Source organism: Pelodiscus sinensis, chromosome 2 (genome assembly GCF_049634645.1).
Source record: "Pelodiscus sinensis isolate JC-2024 chromosome 2, ASM4963464v1, whole genome shotgun sequence".
Lineage (NCBI taxonomy): Eukaryota > Metazoa > Chordata > Testudines > Trionychidae > Pelodiscus > Pelodiscus sinensis.
Window position 1 is genome coordinate 128,638,869 of NC_134712.1, and position 16,391 is coordinate 128,655,259.

Here is a 16,391-nt window from a genome sequence, read left to right on the forward strand (position 1 = left end):
TAAGTTTCAGCTTGACAAAGCCCTGGCTGGGTTGATTTAGTTGGGGTTGGTCCTGACTTGGGCAGGGAGCTGGACTCGATGACCTCCTGAGGTCTCTTCCAGCTCTATGATCCTATGAAGAAGTGGGCTGTGCCCACGAAAGCTCATGATATGATCTACATGTTAGTCTAAGGTGCTGCAGGACTATTTGTTGTGTTTAAGTTTATCTTGTACAGAGTAACTCGACTACCCCCTGAAGCTTTTGGACAAATACCTAGTCAGTAGCACAACTACTTTTAATACATGTCCTTCCAAGACAGCAAATTATTAATATAGCAACCCCATAACCCCATGGTCACCAACCTGTCGATCATGATCAACTGGTCAATTCTAGAGGGCTGACCAGTCAATTGCAAGGCATTCAGGGGGGCCCCCTCACTGCCCCGTACACTCAAGATGAACATCACACTGATGCTACCTCCAGAGCTTCCTGCGGGGTGGGGAGGGAGTTCTGCAGCTGTGTGCCAGGTCCTGGAAGTGCGTAGGCTACTCTTTCTCCCCCCCCCCAATAGCCGGCGCGGTACCTGAAACACCAATCCATTGAGCGCTGGGGACTCTGTTCCCTTGCTGCCTTCCTGCATGCAGGGGAGAGGGTGGGGGTCTGGGACTGCACTGGCTCCAGCTGCTCGGGCATCGTGTGCTGCCATGAGGAACAGTTGGGGCTAGCATGGTCTGGGACTGCCCCTTCCTTCCCCATGCAGGAAAGAAGCAGGGGAATAAAGTCCCCAGCGTGATGGCTCCTGCAGCTCGGCCAACACACGCTGCTGTGGGGCTGGTGCGAGTGGTTGGGGCTGGTGCGGTTTGGGACTCCCCCCCTCCCCTGCTCCTCCCTCCCACAGGAAGGCATCAGGCACGCAATGTTTCAGGTACTGCACCGCTGTTTGGGGGATGAGGGAGCAGCCTGCACACTTCCTAGGCCTTGGCACGCAGCTGCAGGATCCCCAGGTACCACTCCCATCCCCTCCCTCTGCCCGGACCCCCACAAGTACCCTGCCCCAGCACCCACCAGCACCCTGTCCCCTATCCCCTACCCCAGCACACACTGGCACCTTGTTCTCTGCCCCAGCACCCACCCGCACTCTGTCCCCTACCCCAGCATCCTGTCCCCTGCCAAAGCACCCTGCCCCCACCAGCATAGTTGGGGCCACATTAGTGAGGCTTGAGGGATTTGGAGGGATTGTATTTTTGTATCTCACTTGTGTGGCCCCGACTGACTTTTCTGTGGGTCAGTGACCCCGACTTAAAACAGGTTCCCCGACCCTCTCATAAATAAAGACAAGGCTGCAACCTTTTGTTTTTGACATATTTTATTTAAAAATGAAGCCTGGCCAACAAGCCCTCAATTGGGGCCAATCCCTCATCTGGCCACATCATCATAACACTCCTGTTCCCCCCACACTGACCCCAAATCTGAGCCTATTATACACTGGAACCCCCTGTCCTGAGTCTCTGTCATCCTCAAACTCCTGCATCCCCACATCCTCAGTCTTCTGCCACAACACTCTTGCACCATCCACACACTGCAAATCTGTGTCCTGAGCCCATCATCCTTCCAACCTCCCTGCCCTGAGCCCCTCACATACCTCAACTCAAACTCCTGCACCCTCACATCCACAAGCCTGTGGCTTGCTCAGCATCCCAACCCTCCACCTAAGCCCAACACTCCCCAGCCTGGAGCCCCCTCCCTGAGCCAGCATCCCCTTCTCCACCTCCTCTTGCACCCAACTTCCCTCCCAGAGCTTGCATCTCTCACCCTTTCCCACACCTAAATCCCTCATTCCCACGCCAGAGCCCGCACCTCCTGTCTCAGTCCAGTGAGGCTAGACTGCAGGAGTTTTTCTGGCAAACATGCTCTTTTGGCAGCCCCTGCATTCCTCGTTCTATGAAGAATGAGAGGGCTTTCAAAAGAAGGGGTTTTTCTAACATTTGGCCCAGTCCAGATGGGCCAAATGTCAGAAAAATTTCTTCCAACAGAAGGATCAAAAAAAGCAGCAGTGTAGCCATACCCTAAAAGTGTATAAGGGCTGGGGATAGCAAGTGATGAAGAGAAGGGGAACAGAGGGGGTGGAGCCTCAAGGAAGGGGTGGGGTCTTGGAGAAGGGATGGGGTAGTTCTTGGCTTGTCATAGAATCATAGAATACTAGGACTGGAAGGGACCTCCAGAGATCAGCGAGTACAGTCCACTGCCCTCCTGGCAGGATCAAGTACTGTCTAGAGTTAGACCATCCCTGATAGACATTTATCTAACCTACTCTTTCAGTCTTCCTCGTAGGTCATGTTCTCTAGACCTTTAATCATTCTTGTTGCTCTTCTCTGGACCCTCTCCAATTTCTTCACATCTTTTTTGAAATGCGGCACCCAGAACTGGACACAATACTCCAATTGACATCTAATTAGTGCAGAGTATAGAGGAAGAATGACTTCTCGTGTCTTGCTCACAACACTCCTGTTAACGCATCCCACAATCATATTTTTTTTTTTTTTTTGCAACAGCATCACACTGTTGACTCGTAGTTAGCTTGTGGTCCACTATGACCCCTAGATCCCTTTCTGCTGTACTCCTTCCTAGACAGTCACTTCCCATTCTGTATGTGTGAAACTGACTAGCAAATTGAGTTTTCTGATGATACTTTGTGAGGCATACAAAGGTCATTACATAGTTTGCATGGTGTGAACACAGAGGTTTATTAAAAAGCTTGTCTCTATCATCAATAGAGGTTGGTCTAATATTTGATATTACTTCAGCCACCTTGACTCTTTAATATCCTGGTACCAACTTGGCTACAACAATGCCACATACAGTAATATGTCATGTCAGTTGTAAAAGTTTGATTCATCAGTAGACTACAGCTTCCATTTGCAATTATTTTGCTGTAGGCATAAGCATGCATTATGGTTGCACAGTGAAATGTAACGGATTCTTACAGATTAGCACTTTAGGTGCTAAAGTGTATGTTGTCAAATAATGTTTCTTCCTAATAACTTTAAAAACAAGCATGCTTTTCTTTAAATGTCTGTGAATTTGCTAAGAAAAATTCTAAATTGATAATAGATTGGACTTTTGATGATCTCTTTAAATTTAGTATAATTTTCAGGTCACAGCTATAATATAAAAAAACACTGCTTCCTAATATTCATTGTTGTCCAGTTAGTTCTCAAAGAAAATTCACTCAGCAATATCCTCTGTACCAGCATGATTATTGAAAGTGTAAGGTTATTCTCAGGTTCACCTGAATTTTATTCATCCCTTCACTCCTCAGGGGAACCAGCTGGCTAGTATAGTGGGAGCTGGAAGGTTACTGCTAATTAATTATTGTGGTTATGAGATTCCTGCTGACGCAGTGTAGGACATTTCCTATAAATATGTCAATTCAGCAGTCTTCAAAAGTTAAACTTTCATCATATCATCACTACACTATCTATGCATACCTAGATTAGGGGAAAACATACAAAAGGGATTTTTCAATTTTATCAATTGTCTTTCTCTGGAGAAGGCATCTGTTGAACATAATGGCTCACAAGACTGATGTATTACTAGTAACTACAGTTAAAAATTGTTCTCTGAGGCTTTGTCTATACTACAAGGTTTTTGTGGCACAGAGTATGCTAATGACGCACTCATTCGCATGAGTCATGATGTCATTAGCATATTTTCTACCAATGCTTTTTGCGCAAGGGATTTTTACACAAAAAGAAGCAGTGTAGCCACCTCTGTTTTGTGCAAAAAAACCACCCCTTTTGTGCCAGATCCTGATGCCTCTCCGGTTGGGACCTGGGAGCTGCAGGAGCAGCGTCTGCAGACAAGGACAACACATGGAGACCCCTGCACTGACCCTCCCAGGGGCTGCAGGGACATGCCAGCCATCTCCGGAGAGGCATAAGGATCTTTCACAAAAGGGAATTTTTTTTTTGCGCAAAATGGAAGCGGCTACTACTGCTTCTTTTTTTGCAAAAACCACTTGTGCAAAAAACATCAGCAGAAAATATGCTAATGACATCCCGACTCATGCTAATGAGTCCATCATTAGCATACTCTCTGCTTCAAAAACCTTGTAGTGTAGACATAGCCTCAGTGTATCCAAATGAAAGCAACCTTCAGTCTCAAGTAAATCTCATGCAGCACTTAATTCATCCCAAATAATGTCCCATGTAATTAGGCAGCAGTTCAATAAGCCACAGACACTAGAATAAACATTTTGTTTTAGAATTGGGGTTTGGTGGGGGCAGGTAGTTTAATTTATCATTTAAATAGTAATAAGAAAGAAAGAAGTTAGAGTTATTGATAGCTTTATATTAGGTTTTAAAAATTAACATCACCAGTTTGGAGTGAACAATTAGACTCCAATAAGAGGAAAAGGACTGTGATAGGTAGAAGATAAAAGTAGACCTTCACATTTCAGAAGAATTTATACTGTTCTTATGGATCCCAATTCTTGTTTTGGTTCCAGGTCAGATTAAAAACTGGTGTGTAATGCCAGGTTTTAATTTGAAAATAGACAAAAATCTTTCAAGAACAGTCACTTTTCTAAGATGGGGGAACACCTTCATGAAAATAAATGATTTCATAAACTATGCACCTTCAGCAGGATGGAAATTTCATAAGATCAAATAATCTTACTACATTGCCACTGCCCAGATCAAACTCAAAGGAGAGTAAATGGGTTTTTCAGAGCACTGAATCTAAGCATAAACCCTACTCTGTATTTAAAGCCACATCCAACCTATTGAAGTGAATGAGAGTTTTACCATTAGCTTCAAAAGGTTTGAGAGACTATTAAGACAGCAAAATATTCCAGAGGAACTGGAAACTGCAGGCAATGTTAAAACAAAAACAAAAACAAAAACAGTGGGTACAGCAAATTTGTGACCTAATTGCTATTTTGGTTTGGTTGTGGCTCTAGTTTTAGGAAAGACAAATATTCACAAGCAAGAGTAAGCTCTCAAAAATGTATTCTCTCAACCCATTCCTGATCTTATGTTTTATCTGGACAATTTATAAGTTTACTCTCCTGGGCAATTTTTCTCCCTTATGACTCTTGTTCATTTTTATTCCTTCATTGAGGGGATTACTTTGATAAAACCAAGTATATCTCTAAGGCAACCACAGTGTGAAACCAACTCTTCTCCTTATCCCGCTGTGCAGATTGTTGAAATCTAAGGAAATCATTTACAGTATCTTATTTTCTTCTTGTGAACTATACATAGCATTCAAGCTATATTTGTATACAATATGGGCAGTCTAGCATAGGCATTCTTTTATATAAACATCTGCTGCAATAAAGAGGATTAAGAAAGTCTATAGCCCAGTAGTCTGAATTTCTCTGTAGTAGGTGTGCATCTTAACCATTTGTTAGTTAGGTAGCAGGTGAACATAAATAAGATTCACAAAAGTAAGGCCATTATGAATAAAGGAGCAGAACATATGTTAAACTTTGAAGCGTAAAGAAAAGGTGAGATGAAGTTTTATTATGTTGTCATAGCTGCAGTCATTGTTATTCCTGCATCATTTTGTCACATCAGTGTGTGACCCAATAGAAGCAAAATAAACAGCTGCCATGGACAATTGATTACAAAGTAGAACAGGCAGAAAGCACATTCTATGTTGTAAAGAAGTACTGCTTGTGGATTAAATATTGGTAGATAAGACTATTTAAGAAATTCAAGAAAACATTCTATTAACCAGTCTTGCCATATGTTTACATATGACAAGAAATGAAAGATGACATGCAACAAGAGTTTCTAGTTGCCTATATTAGGCTGTGTCTAGACTACAGGGTTTTTTCGAAAAAAGTAGTTTTTTTTTCAAAAAAACTTCACCTGCATCTAGACTACAGCCACGTTCTTTCGAAATTAAATCGAAAGAATGCGGCTTTTCTTTCGACAGCGGTACTTCTCATTTCACGGGGAAAAACGCCTTTTTTCAAATGTGCTCTTTCGAAAAAAGGCATTCTTGAATGCAAACAGGGCTTTTTTGAAAGAGAGCATCCAGACTGCTTGGGTACTCTCTTTCAAAAAAGCGGCTTGCTTTTTCGAAAGTACTGCTTGTATCTTTTCAAAAAGCCTCTTTCGAAAGAGGCTTGCAGTCTAGACGTAGCCTTAGTGTCAATGCCTGCCTCTTTTTCCTATTTGGAAGGCAGCATTTAGGCTGTGTCCAGACTCAGGGGTTTTTTCGGGAAAAGTAGCCTTTTTCCGAAAAAACTTCCCCTGCGTCCAGACTTAAACCGCGTTCTTTCGAAATTAAATCGAAAGAACGCGGCTTTTCTTTCGATGGCGGTAAACCTCATTTCATGAGGAAGAACACCTTCTTTCGAAAGTTCCTCTTTCGAAAGAAGGCGTTCTTCAATGTAAATAGGGCTTCTTCAAAAGAGAGCATCCAGACTCACTGGATGCTTTCTTTCGAAAAAGCAAGCCGCTTTTTCAAAAGTTCAACGTGCAGTCTAGACGCTCTCTTTCGAAAGAATCTTTCAAAAGAGCCTCTTTCGAAAGAGGCTTGCAGTCTAGACATAGCCTTAGACATTCTTGAGCTATTCCCATTCTGATGTCAACAGCATCTGAAAAAAAGTCTTCACGGGTATATTTTTAATATGATATGATATGTAGGAAGTTGATTATGTTAGGTCACATTTTACTATAGAATGGTAACAGAATTTCCAGCTAAAAGGTTCAGCAGAATGTTGCAAAAAAAGCCACCTAACCGATCAGAAAAAAAAAATCTGATTGGCTGATATTATCTGCTATAAAAAATAAAAATTCAATCAAAATGCATTAAAAGTACAGATTGGATGAAACAGTATGTCAATTTCACTAAATTTTACTATTTAATTCAATTATTTTTCAAAAAATATTTTTGATTTGCCAAAACTTGCATACCGAACGTGCAAATGAAGCCCGGGATTTGAATTTCCCGGGCTTTATTTGCATAAGCCGGCCGGCGCCATTTTTAAATGCCGGCTTGCTAGTTCGAACTAGCTAGCCCGTGCTGCGTGTAGCCGCGCGGCACGGGGTTCGAACAAGCCGGCATTTAAAAATGGCGCCGGCCGGCTTATGCAAATAAAGCCCGGGAAATTCAAATCCCGGGCTTCATTTGCACGTTCGGTATGCATACATTACCCCGCTAGTTCGAACTAGCGGGGTAGTGTAGACATACCCTAAGGGCTAAAGCCGAGTTAAGGTATGCAACTTCAGCTACATTGATTACATAGCTGAAGTCAGAGTACATTAACTTTTGGTGATATCTACTGGAAGTCGAAGGAAGTCGAAGGAGTATTCCCTTACTCCTTGTGAAATGAGGATTACAGAAGTCAGAGAAAGAAGCCCATCATTTTGAAATTATTTCAAAATAATGGGCTTGCTATGTAGCTTCTTTAGTAAGTTTCAGATCCATAATTAGAATTTGTGCAATCATTTAAAAAATATATACTATAATCCTAAAACAAGAACACCCTTTTCTCCATATTGCTTAGCTACTGCGTTCACATTACCAGCGAGAAAATATAAATGCTGATCATTACTGTGTAAGTATTCTATTAAATCTAAAATATCTCTACTTACTGGTTTCTCCTAAATTGCCAGTAAGAACTTTGATTACTTATAGATGCATGAAGTCTCTATACTACAAGAGCAAAATTCAGTGCAGAAAATTGATGATAGACAAAAGAATGAAAAATGTGCATTACACCCTCCTGACTCCTCCCCCAGCTTCTTTTTAGTGGAGTTTTCACTTACTATTCATACACAGTGAAATAGACCAGATATAAGTCAAAGCCCATGAAAGTCTTTCCGTTCACTTGGGAATGACTCGACGGTATGAGAATCGTTCTGTTGACTTTAGTAGTTCAATGGAGCCTGGATGTTTCCCTTATTGTTATTATAAAGTGAATTAGTCTTTGATCAGGACTTTGAAAAGTAAGTACTTGTTAAAATTGTACTAAAATTTTAATTTAATTTGAAGTAGGGATGTTAAATGTCTTTTTTTTCTAAATATTTTTGAAATATTTAGTGATTACTCATTTACACTTCTGCTATATCAGAAGCAGCAGCACGGTGGGAGAGGGGGCAGGACAGGCAGCTCTGTGGGAGCTGATGCTTGTGGGGAGTCTGATTAAAAGCTGGCTCCCTGCGACCACTGGCTGCTGCCTGCTTCCCGGTGCTAGCTGGCGCTGCATACAAAAAAGCATATAAAAATTACACCTCCCTAAAACATCAACATGCAGTCTATGAAAACCCAGTACCCATTTCTCCCAAAATCTGCCATATGGTATACATAAGAAGTCAGAATTGATATTTTGTCTCAAATTTCCCTTCAAGGTTTAATAGCCCTTTCTTCACCCTCATCTACCTTTCGCAGTGCACATGAATCTGAGCACACTGCTTCTTCTTCCACTCTTCTGTAGATAATTTATTTATTTATTTATTTTGATTGGTGGGAGTTTCTGAGAGTTGCTTGCCCAAACACCTGGCTGAAGATCCCTGTGACTGGTAGAGTGGAACCTATAAGAATAGTCAGTTATCCCCTGAATATCCTGTGGTTACTGACATCACCGTATTAATCATCTGTAAACAGACCAGCTGCTGACTGAAGCAGCTTCATGAAGAGGAGATTCCTTTGTGTGAAATGAACTGTGTCAGCAACCATAAACTAGCTGAAAAAGGTTCCACTTACTGCATGTCCAGCCAATAATGATGACAGATTCCAGCAGGCTGACCCCATGCAGTTTCTCCTTCTTCTGCTTGCTTGTAAATCACATTCACATTCTCACAGTCTAGCAGTAACAGTATAGTAATATCAGCAGTGCTCTAAGTCTTCACACAGATTTGAATACCCATGTTCACCTTGACTAGTACCTTGTTTCTTGAGTATTTCCATTAAAATCACAAATGCTACTAAAAGTTGAACCTCCCAAATCTGGGACTCTCTGGTCTGGAAATATCTGTGGTTCTCCAGGGCTGTGGATGTTGGTGGACCAAAGGCCCCCAGAGGCAGGAGAAACACTGGGGCTGGGGAACCCCAGCTGGGCCTGGCAGCATTTGGGGAGTCCCCACCATGGCTGGGGAACCCCCAGCATTACCGGGGGCCAGCTGATCGGGGAGTCCCAGCCAGGGAACCCCCGGATGTAGTGGAGCTGTTGACAGCCGGGCAGCCCCAGCCAGGAATCCCAGCAAACCCCTGGTGGCAGCAGAGCTGGCGGAGGCGGGTGGCCGGAATTCCCAGCAGCTGCAGGGCTAGCCCTAGCAGTGGGATGGGGCGGCCGGACCCATTAAGGGAACCTCCAACAGCAGCAGAGCCGGTGGTGGCTGGGTGACCCCAGCCAGGACCCCCGGGGAACACCCTGTGGCAGAAGGGCCAGCAGTGGCCAAGCAGTCCCCGCTGGGAACCCCAAGAGATTCTGGGGCAGTAGGCAAGCAGCCGGGTGGGGAGCCCCAAGGAGAGGAGCCTGAGAGCGGGGCAATCAGCAGGGGAGCACTGACCTACCCTAGTTCAGCAAACTTCCTAGTCCAGGGCAAGTCAGGCCCCAAAGGTTCCCGACCATGGCGGTCCAACCTGTATTTGACGTAAGTTAGGATATCAAAACCTGGCTGCTAGTGAACAAAAGGCAGTTCCTGACTTTTCTCTTACCTGTATTTGTGAGCATGAAAGATGCACCCATTCATGTCAGCTTTCTAACAGAGATCTTGTGCTTGTTCAACAGGATTTTTGTGTTTAAAACCATAAATAAATAGATATTAAAAAGTTTTGGGGGAGGATTTTCAAAAGCACAAAGGTTTTAGCCTGTCTGCTTTCCCTGAAGTAAATGGAACATTTACTGGAAAAACAATTGGGCCCGCTTTGAGTGCTTTTGAAAATGCTTCCTTTAGAGCTATGAATACATTCATAATAGTTGGGACCTGTGAATACTTTGTAATATGGCAATCAAATTGTGCTTTTCTCTCAATAGTCCTCTGGATGCATTTAAATTTGGATTTCTGAGTGACGCTGGATTTCTGTCAAACATAATTTGTCAGAATGATGCCCTGAGCATGCTGGCCAGGTCCAAAGAAAATACCTATTAGCTGAAGAGAATGCAATTATCTGCCAGTCATTTTGCATAAAAAATAAAAGGAAAGCATTTCTGCCATGCTTGATGGAGGTTAGTAACCCTTTCAGATCTAATCAACTGGTGTGGACATTTTCATTCTTAACACAATTTTTTTTATCTTGTAATCTGTGGAGACAGACAGACATTTAATACAGGTGATATGTGATTAAATTAGCTGCAGGTAAAACAGATAAATAGTTCCATATTTGGCTTAAAGACATAAACCAAGATTGAAAATCCTATTATCCTGTGTCAAACACAACTACATATATCTCTTTATGCCAGGTATACATAAGTGTAACCACTTATTGAGTGCCTCCTCATAGCTAAGCGTCCCTCTGCAGGCACTCTGCCCCATAATCCTCTCTTCCAGAGTGCTCAATACTCTAGATCAGATCTAGAGTCACAGCACCCTCTTTTCAGAATGGTTTAATATCAGATAAAGTTCATAAAAACCTCAGCATTCTTAATCACAAAACAATCTAAACAACCTTCAATGAAATCTAAAATGTATCTTAAGCCACCACTCCCCAGACCTCACTGGATGAAGCTCACTTTTTAGGCCCTACTTCCTTCTCTTGTCAATAGCCCCTGATTCTGGAACTTATCAATTGACAGCAACAGAATTCCAGGCTAAGGCTACAATACTTCATGAATTTACAAATTTTCCACACTAAGTATGTACTGCTGTTGCAGCTGTGTGGGTCCTAGGATAACAGAGAGATAAGGTGGGTTATGTAATAACTTTCATTAGAGGAATTTCCGTTGGTGAGAGAGATGTGCTTTCAAGCTAACACAGAGCTGTAAAGGCCATTGGAGTGCTCACAGTGCAAAACAATTTGTAGGATTAAGGCCTAAATGGACCATTGGTCTTATTATGGTCTTGCAGTTGTGATATTCTCAATGTTTCCCAAAAATTTTGACAATACTACTTTTTATTTTACCAATTTTTATATTAGCAAATGGCAACATTTCTTTCACTCCTGTGAGCCGTAGAAATGAAATCTGTTTTTGATTGTTGAAAAACATCTTCCTGACTTTGACAACAGAGTCATTTGAGAAAGGGTTTCACGTGTAGGATATATTTGCACATGTGGGAGCAAGAGACTAGCTAACAGGCCAAGGGTATGAACATGAAGTCGCACATATACTCAGAGCAGGGATTTGAACCCAGGTCTCCAGAACCCGCTGCTTGTTGAAGGTATTCCACATTTTATAATAAATAATTACTGAGCAAGAAAGACACACATACTCTATAGCAATAATTAGATTAGCAAACTCAACCAATACATATGGAATTATATGTGCTACCGTGTGGGTCTCACTTTTCTTATCTCTGGTATAACTAAGGTACTTCTCCTGGGTACTTCTCTGGTACTTCTCCTGGGATCATTCCGCTTTGGCTTCTTTATTCTGCTGTGTGACTTGCTGTGCTTTGGGGTTTTTTTTAAACCCAGCTTATCAATAAATCTTTAAATTAAATTCCTTTCTGCCACTCATTCAAGCAAATGTCTGTACTTACAGATGCTTTGTCTAGTTATCTCCGGTGTTCAATCTGAAGCTAGTCACTTAAAAAGGTGGTGGGGACTTGGCTTCAGGCTGAGTTAACTCTGCTTGTAACAGTAACAGGGTTACAAAGAACATATTTACACTACAAGTATATTTTGAAATAACTTATTTTGGAATAACTCCCAAAATAACTATTTCAAAATATCAGATTCATACTACAGGGAAGCCTCGAAATTAGTCCAAGGCAGGCTTCCCAAATGTGGGCACACTCTCTCAATTTAGAGCACCAGGAAGCACTGGGAAGTAATTACCTTGAATGGCCATGGGGAGGAGCTATTTCAAAATAGCAGCAGTGGAGCATCCATACTTCTGCTATTTCAAAATAGCAATTTCGAAATAAGTGTTATTCTCATGAAATGAGAATAAGTCTATACTACAGCGTTATTTCAAAATATCTTATTTTGAAATAGTTAATTCAAAATAAGTTATTTCGAAATAACGTTTCTACACATAAAATGCACTTCGAAATAGTGTTTTGCTATTTCAAAATAGCGCGTCTACACTGATTGGATGCTGAATCGCATTTAAGAACCGCTGAAACCGGTTCCAGCAGGGCATCAGGTCAATAGTTGCTTTGTGTGGCTGCTGTGTGAGGCTATTTGAGGCTTGTGCTTTAAGGGGCCCCCCGGACAGCCGGATCTCAGGTTTTCCTGCTTGCCTGCCTACCTCGCTGAGGGACAGCAAAGCGTTTTTTTCTCTGTTTGCTTTGGTCGCCCTGACTCAGGACACCACAGCACTCGGCACGATGGAGCCAGAGCTGCCTCTGGGCACTCTGGTGCTCATTTTGGATGTCTTGCTGCAAGCCTGGCAGCAAGTGCTGGAGACTGCCTGGCAGGTTCTGCAGAAACCCAATCCCCAGGTCCTCTTCCAGACCCCATGAGGCCATGGAGGAGCAGCGGCCACATGCCAGCATGCCCCATCGCATCTGGTGTCTGGACACCAGCAGTGACTGGTGGGACCACATCGTCCTGGAGCGCTGGAGAGACCAACAGTGGACCCAGAACTTCAGGATGAAGGGCAACAGAACACACACATGAGGCCCACCATTCTCCTCCAGAAGTGTGTGGCCATCGCCCTATGGAAGCTCTCCACACCATATAGCTACCAATCCAAGGCGAACCAGTTTGGTGTGGGGAGATCCACCATCGGAGCAATGCTCATACAGGTATGGCAGTCTTCGGCCACTGAGCCGGGGGAGAGGGGGTGCAAGGAGGGGATGGGCTGCCCTAGGGAAAAAGGGGAGAGGGAGTGCAAGTCCCTTCCACGGGAGGGTTTGGTCTATCCCAGCCACACTACAGACTGCCTGCAGTGGCCAGGATTTCAGGGGAGGTTGCCCCTGGGGAGGGGGCACAGGGCAGTGGTGGGAAAGGAGCACTCTCAGCCACCCTGGCACCCCAGTGACTCTCGGTGGTTTTGTGTGTCCCTCTGCAGGTGGCCAAGGCCATCAACAGAGTGCTGCTCAATAAAGTGCTGCTCTGCAGAGGCAGTCATTGAGGGGTTTGATGCCCTGGGCTTCCCCAACTGCGGAGGGGCGGGGGGAAATTGACAGGAAGCACATCCCCATCCATGCTCCGGAACACCAGGCCTCCCTCTACATTAACCGAAAGGGGTACTTCTCAGTCATCTTGCAGGCTGTGTCTGACCACCGAGGCTACTTCCTGGACATCAACGTGGTCTGGTCTGGCAAAGCACATGATGCGCGGGTATACCACAACTTCTCCATGTGCCAGAGGCTGTACGCCAGGACCTTCTTCCCCGACCGCCACATCAGGGTTGGGGACGTGGACATGCCTGTGTGTCTGGTGGGGGACGCAGCCTACCTGCTACAACCCTGGCTCATGAAGCCGTATACAGGACACCTCAGCCCCTCTCAGCAGGCCTTCAGTGCCAGGCTCAGCAGGGCCCGCATCGTGGTCAAGGGAGCATTTGGCCGACTGAAGGCCCAATTTAGATGCCTCCTCACCCGCCTCGACCTTTCCGAGCACCATATTCTGCATGTGATGGCAGCGTACTGTATGCTCCACAATTTATGTAAGAGGAAGGGGGAGGCTTTCCTGCTAGCCTGGACATGGACATGCTTGTGTGTCTGGTGGGGGATGCAGCCTACTCGCTACAACCCTGCCTCATGAAGCCCTACACGGGATACCTCAACCCTTCCTGACAGGCCTTTAATGCCAGGCTCAGCAGAGCCTGCATTGTGGTGGAGGGGGCCTTTGGCCAAATAAAGCCCAATTTCGATGCCTCCTCACCCGTCTCAACCTCTCCAAGAGGAATATTCCGCACGCAGTGGTGGCGTGCTGTGTGCTGCACAAAAGGGGGAGGCTTTCCTGCCAGGCTGGATGGCAGAGGCTGACCACTTGGCTGGCCTGTACATACAGCCCCGGATGGCTGACAGCCTGGAGGCCCATTGGGGGGCTGCCATTATCAGGAAGGCCCTGCGGGAGAGCTTCCAGACAGAGGAGGAGTGTAGTCTCTCTGGTGTGCCCCACTGGGGCCATGTGCCTTATTCCACCCTCACGTCCTTCCTCTTTCCCACCCCTAACCCTCCTTCCTGATGTCAAATAAAAACACATGTTGCCAAAAAAACCCTCTCTTTATTGACCATAACTGGGGTGGGGGGGATGAGGGTGGGAGAAGGGAGGGGGAAACCTGGGAGCAGGGAGCTGGAAGGGGGTGTCAAGGGGAGGAAGGGGGAGGAGAAGCTCAGGGTTGGGGGTCTTGCAGGCCCACCTGTCTCCCAGCACTGCAGGTGGGGGGGCCTCAGCATCCTCAGGGGGAGCGGGTATCGAGGGAGGAGCGGGGGGGGGAGGAAGAAGTGGGAGGGGGAGTGATAGCTGGAGCGGCAGCAGGGGCTGGAGTGGCAGCAGGCAGCAATCTCTGCGCCATGGTCTGCAGGTGGTCGCGGATGGCACAGCCCTGGTCACGCAGCTCCCGCAAGCTCTCCTGCTGCAGCTGAAGGTCTTCCTGCACCCAGTGCTCCTGGCTGTGGACTTGCCTTTGCAGTAACCCCAGGTGCTACTGCTGGTATCCCTCCTGGTTCCATGTGTGCTTGCTGGCCCAAGTGCGGGAGGATGTCCTGTGCGGGGTGGTGCGCCCTGCACTCGCAGCTGGTGCAGCTGTGGAGAAACCAGAGGGATGGTCAGTTCTCCCTGGGGACACAGTGGGTGAAACCCAGTCCCCCTCTGCAAGATGAGGACAGCAGGTCTCCGCACCATTGTGTCCTGCTATCCCCAGGAGTGTGAGCTGGCCCGGGAGTGTACCCATGCCCCTGTGCTGTATATAGTGTGGGTGTGTGATGGGGGAGGATGTGGCCTGCCTCTGCATAGAGGGGGCTTGTAGAGGGAGGGCATTGTGCAGTGTCCCTCCTCAGGGTACAGAGCATGTCATGTGCCTTCATACATACAGGTGTGTGGGTAACGGGCCAGAGCCCCTGTGTGGCAGCCAGCCAGGGCCACATGCCCTGGCTGGAATGGCACATGCACAGGTTGCTGCATGATCCGTGCTCAGCAAGGCACACACGTATGGTCCCTGGGCTCCCTCTTCTCCCTGTCCCGCATAAGGGGACGGTGATGGCACTCATATGTCGAGGCCTCCCCGGCCTTGGAAGACAGCAGTGAAAGTGCTGGTGGTATGCCTCGGGAGTCCAGGGTGAGTGCCACGCTCCCTTCAGGCTCCTGTGACTCCAGGCAGTCATCGTCCTCCTCCTCCTCTTGCTCTGTGCTCTGGTCAGGGCCCCCTGCACCTGGGGGCACGGACCGTCCGGCCCCCCAAGATGTGGTCCAGGGCCTCAAAGTAGGAGAAGGGATCTGGGTCTGCCCCTGGTTGGGAGCTGCCCCCTATGGCCCTGGCATACACCTGCCTCAGCTCTTTTATCTTCATGCGTACCTGCTTCTGAGTACGCATGTGGCCTTTGGTGGCCAGGCTGAGCCTGTCAGGCATCCGTCTGTAGACAACCGCATTCCTGAGTCTAGTGTGGAGATCATGGACGTTGGAGGATTCCCCCCAAACCTCAATGAAGTCCATTATCTCTGCACTGGACCAGGAAGGCGCCCTCCTTTTCCAGCCCCTTACAGGCTCCTGGGAGCTGCCAGACTGCTCCTGGGGAGCGGTGGCGGGCGGGCTGGCTGGCACTGGCTAGCTCGCTCATGCTGGCAACTGGGTCGGAGCAGCACCTGCAGGCTCTAGGTTGGCAGGCCTGGAACTGGCACAGACCCTGTGGCCATACAGACTCTACCCCTTTAAGGGCTCTGAGGCTCGGGGGGGAGTAGAAGAGTTTTCCTGGTTTGGCCCAGAGTGGCCACCAGGGCACCCTGGGAAGGGATGGAGGCCCCCTATTTCGAAATAAGCATCTAAATAGCGCTTATTTCGATTTAGCTATTTCGAATTTGGCGTTATTCCTTGTATAATGAGGTTTAGCAAATTCGAAATAAGCGCTCCCTCTGCCATTTCGAATTAATTTCGAAATAGCGGTTTGCCTGTGTAGACGCTATTAAAGTTAATTTGAAATAACGGCTGTTATTTCAAATTAACTTTGATGTGTAGACATACCCTGAGGATTTATTATTTTGAAATAAGCCCATTATTTTGAAATAAATTGAAATAATTGGCTTGCTATGTGGATGCTCACCTTGTTATTTCGTGAGCTATTTCAAAATACTGCTGTACCGTAGACATGCCAAATGAGACCACAGTGCATCTCAGTAATTT

At 46.1% G+C, this 16,391-nt stretch overlaps 1 protein-coding gene across 3 annotated transcripts in view; it reads left to right on the forward strand.

Moving 5' to 3' along the window:
* CDH18 (cadherin 18) overlaps positions 1–16,391 on the forward strand; it is a 1,055,536-nt gene that overhangs the window by 158,655 nt on the left and 880,490 nt on the right. The window contains exon 2 of one of the 3 annotated variants that reach the window (XM_075921430.1): positions 9,975–10,166. The exons of the other annotated variants lie outside the window; for them this stretch is intronic. The gene's annotated coding sequence lies outside the window, so the exon portion shown is untranslated. The remainder of the gene's footprint in view (positions 1–9,974; positions 10,167–16,391) is intronic. 3 annotated transcript variants of the gene reach the window in all.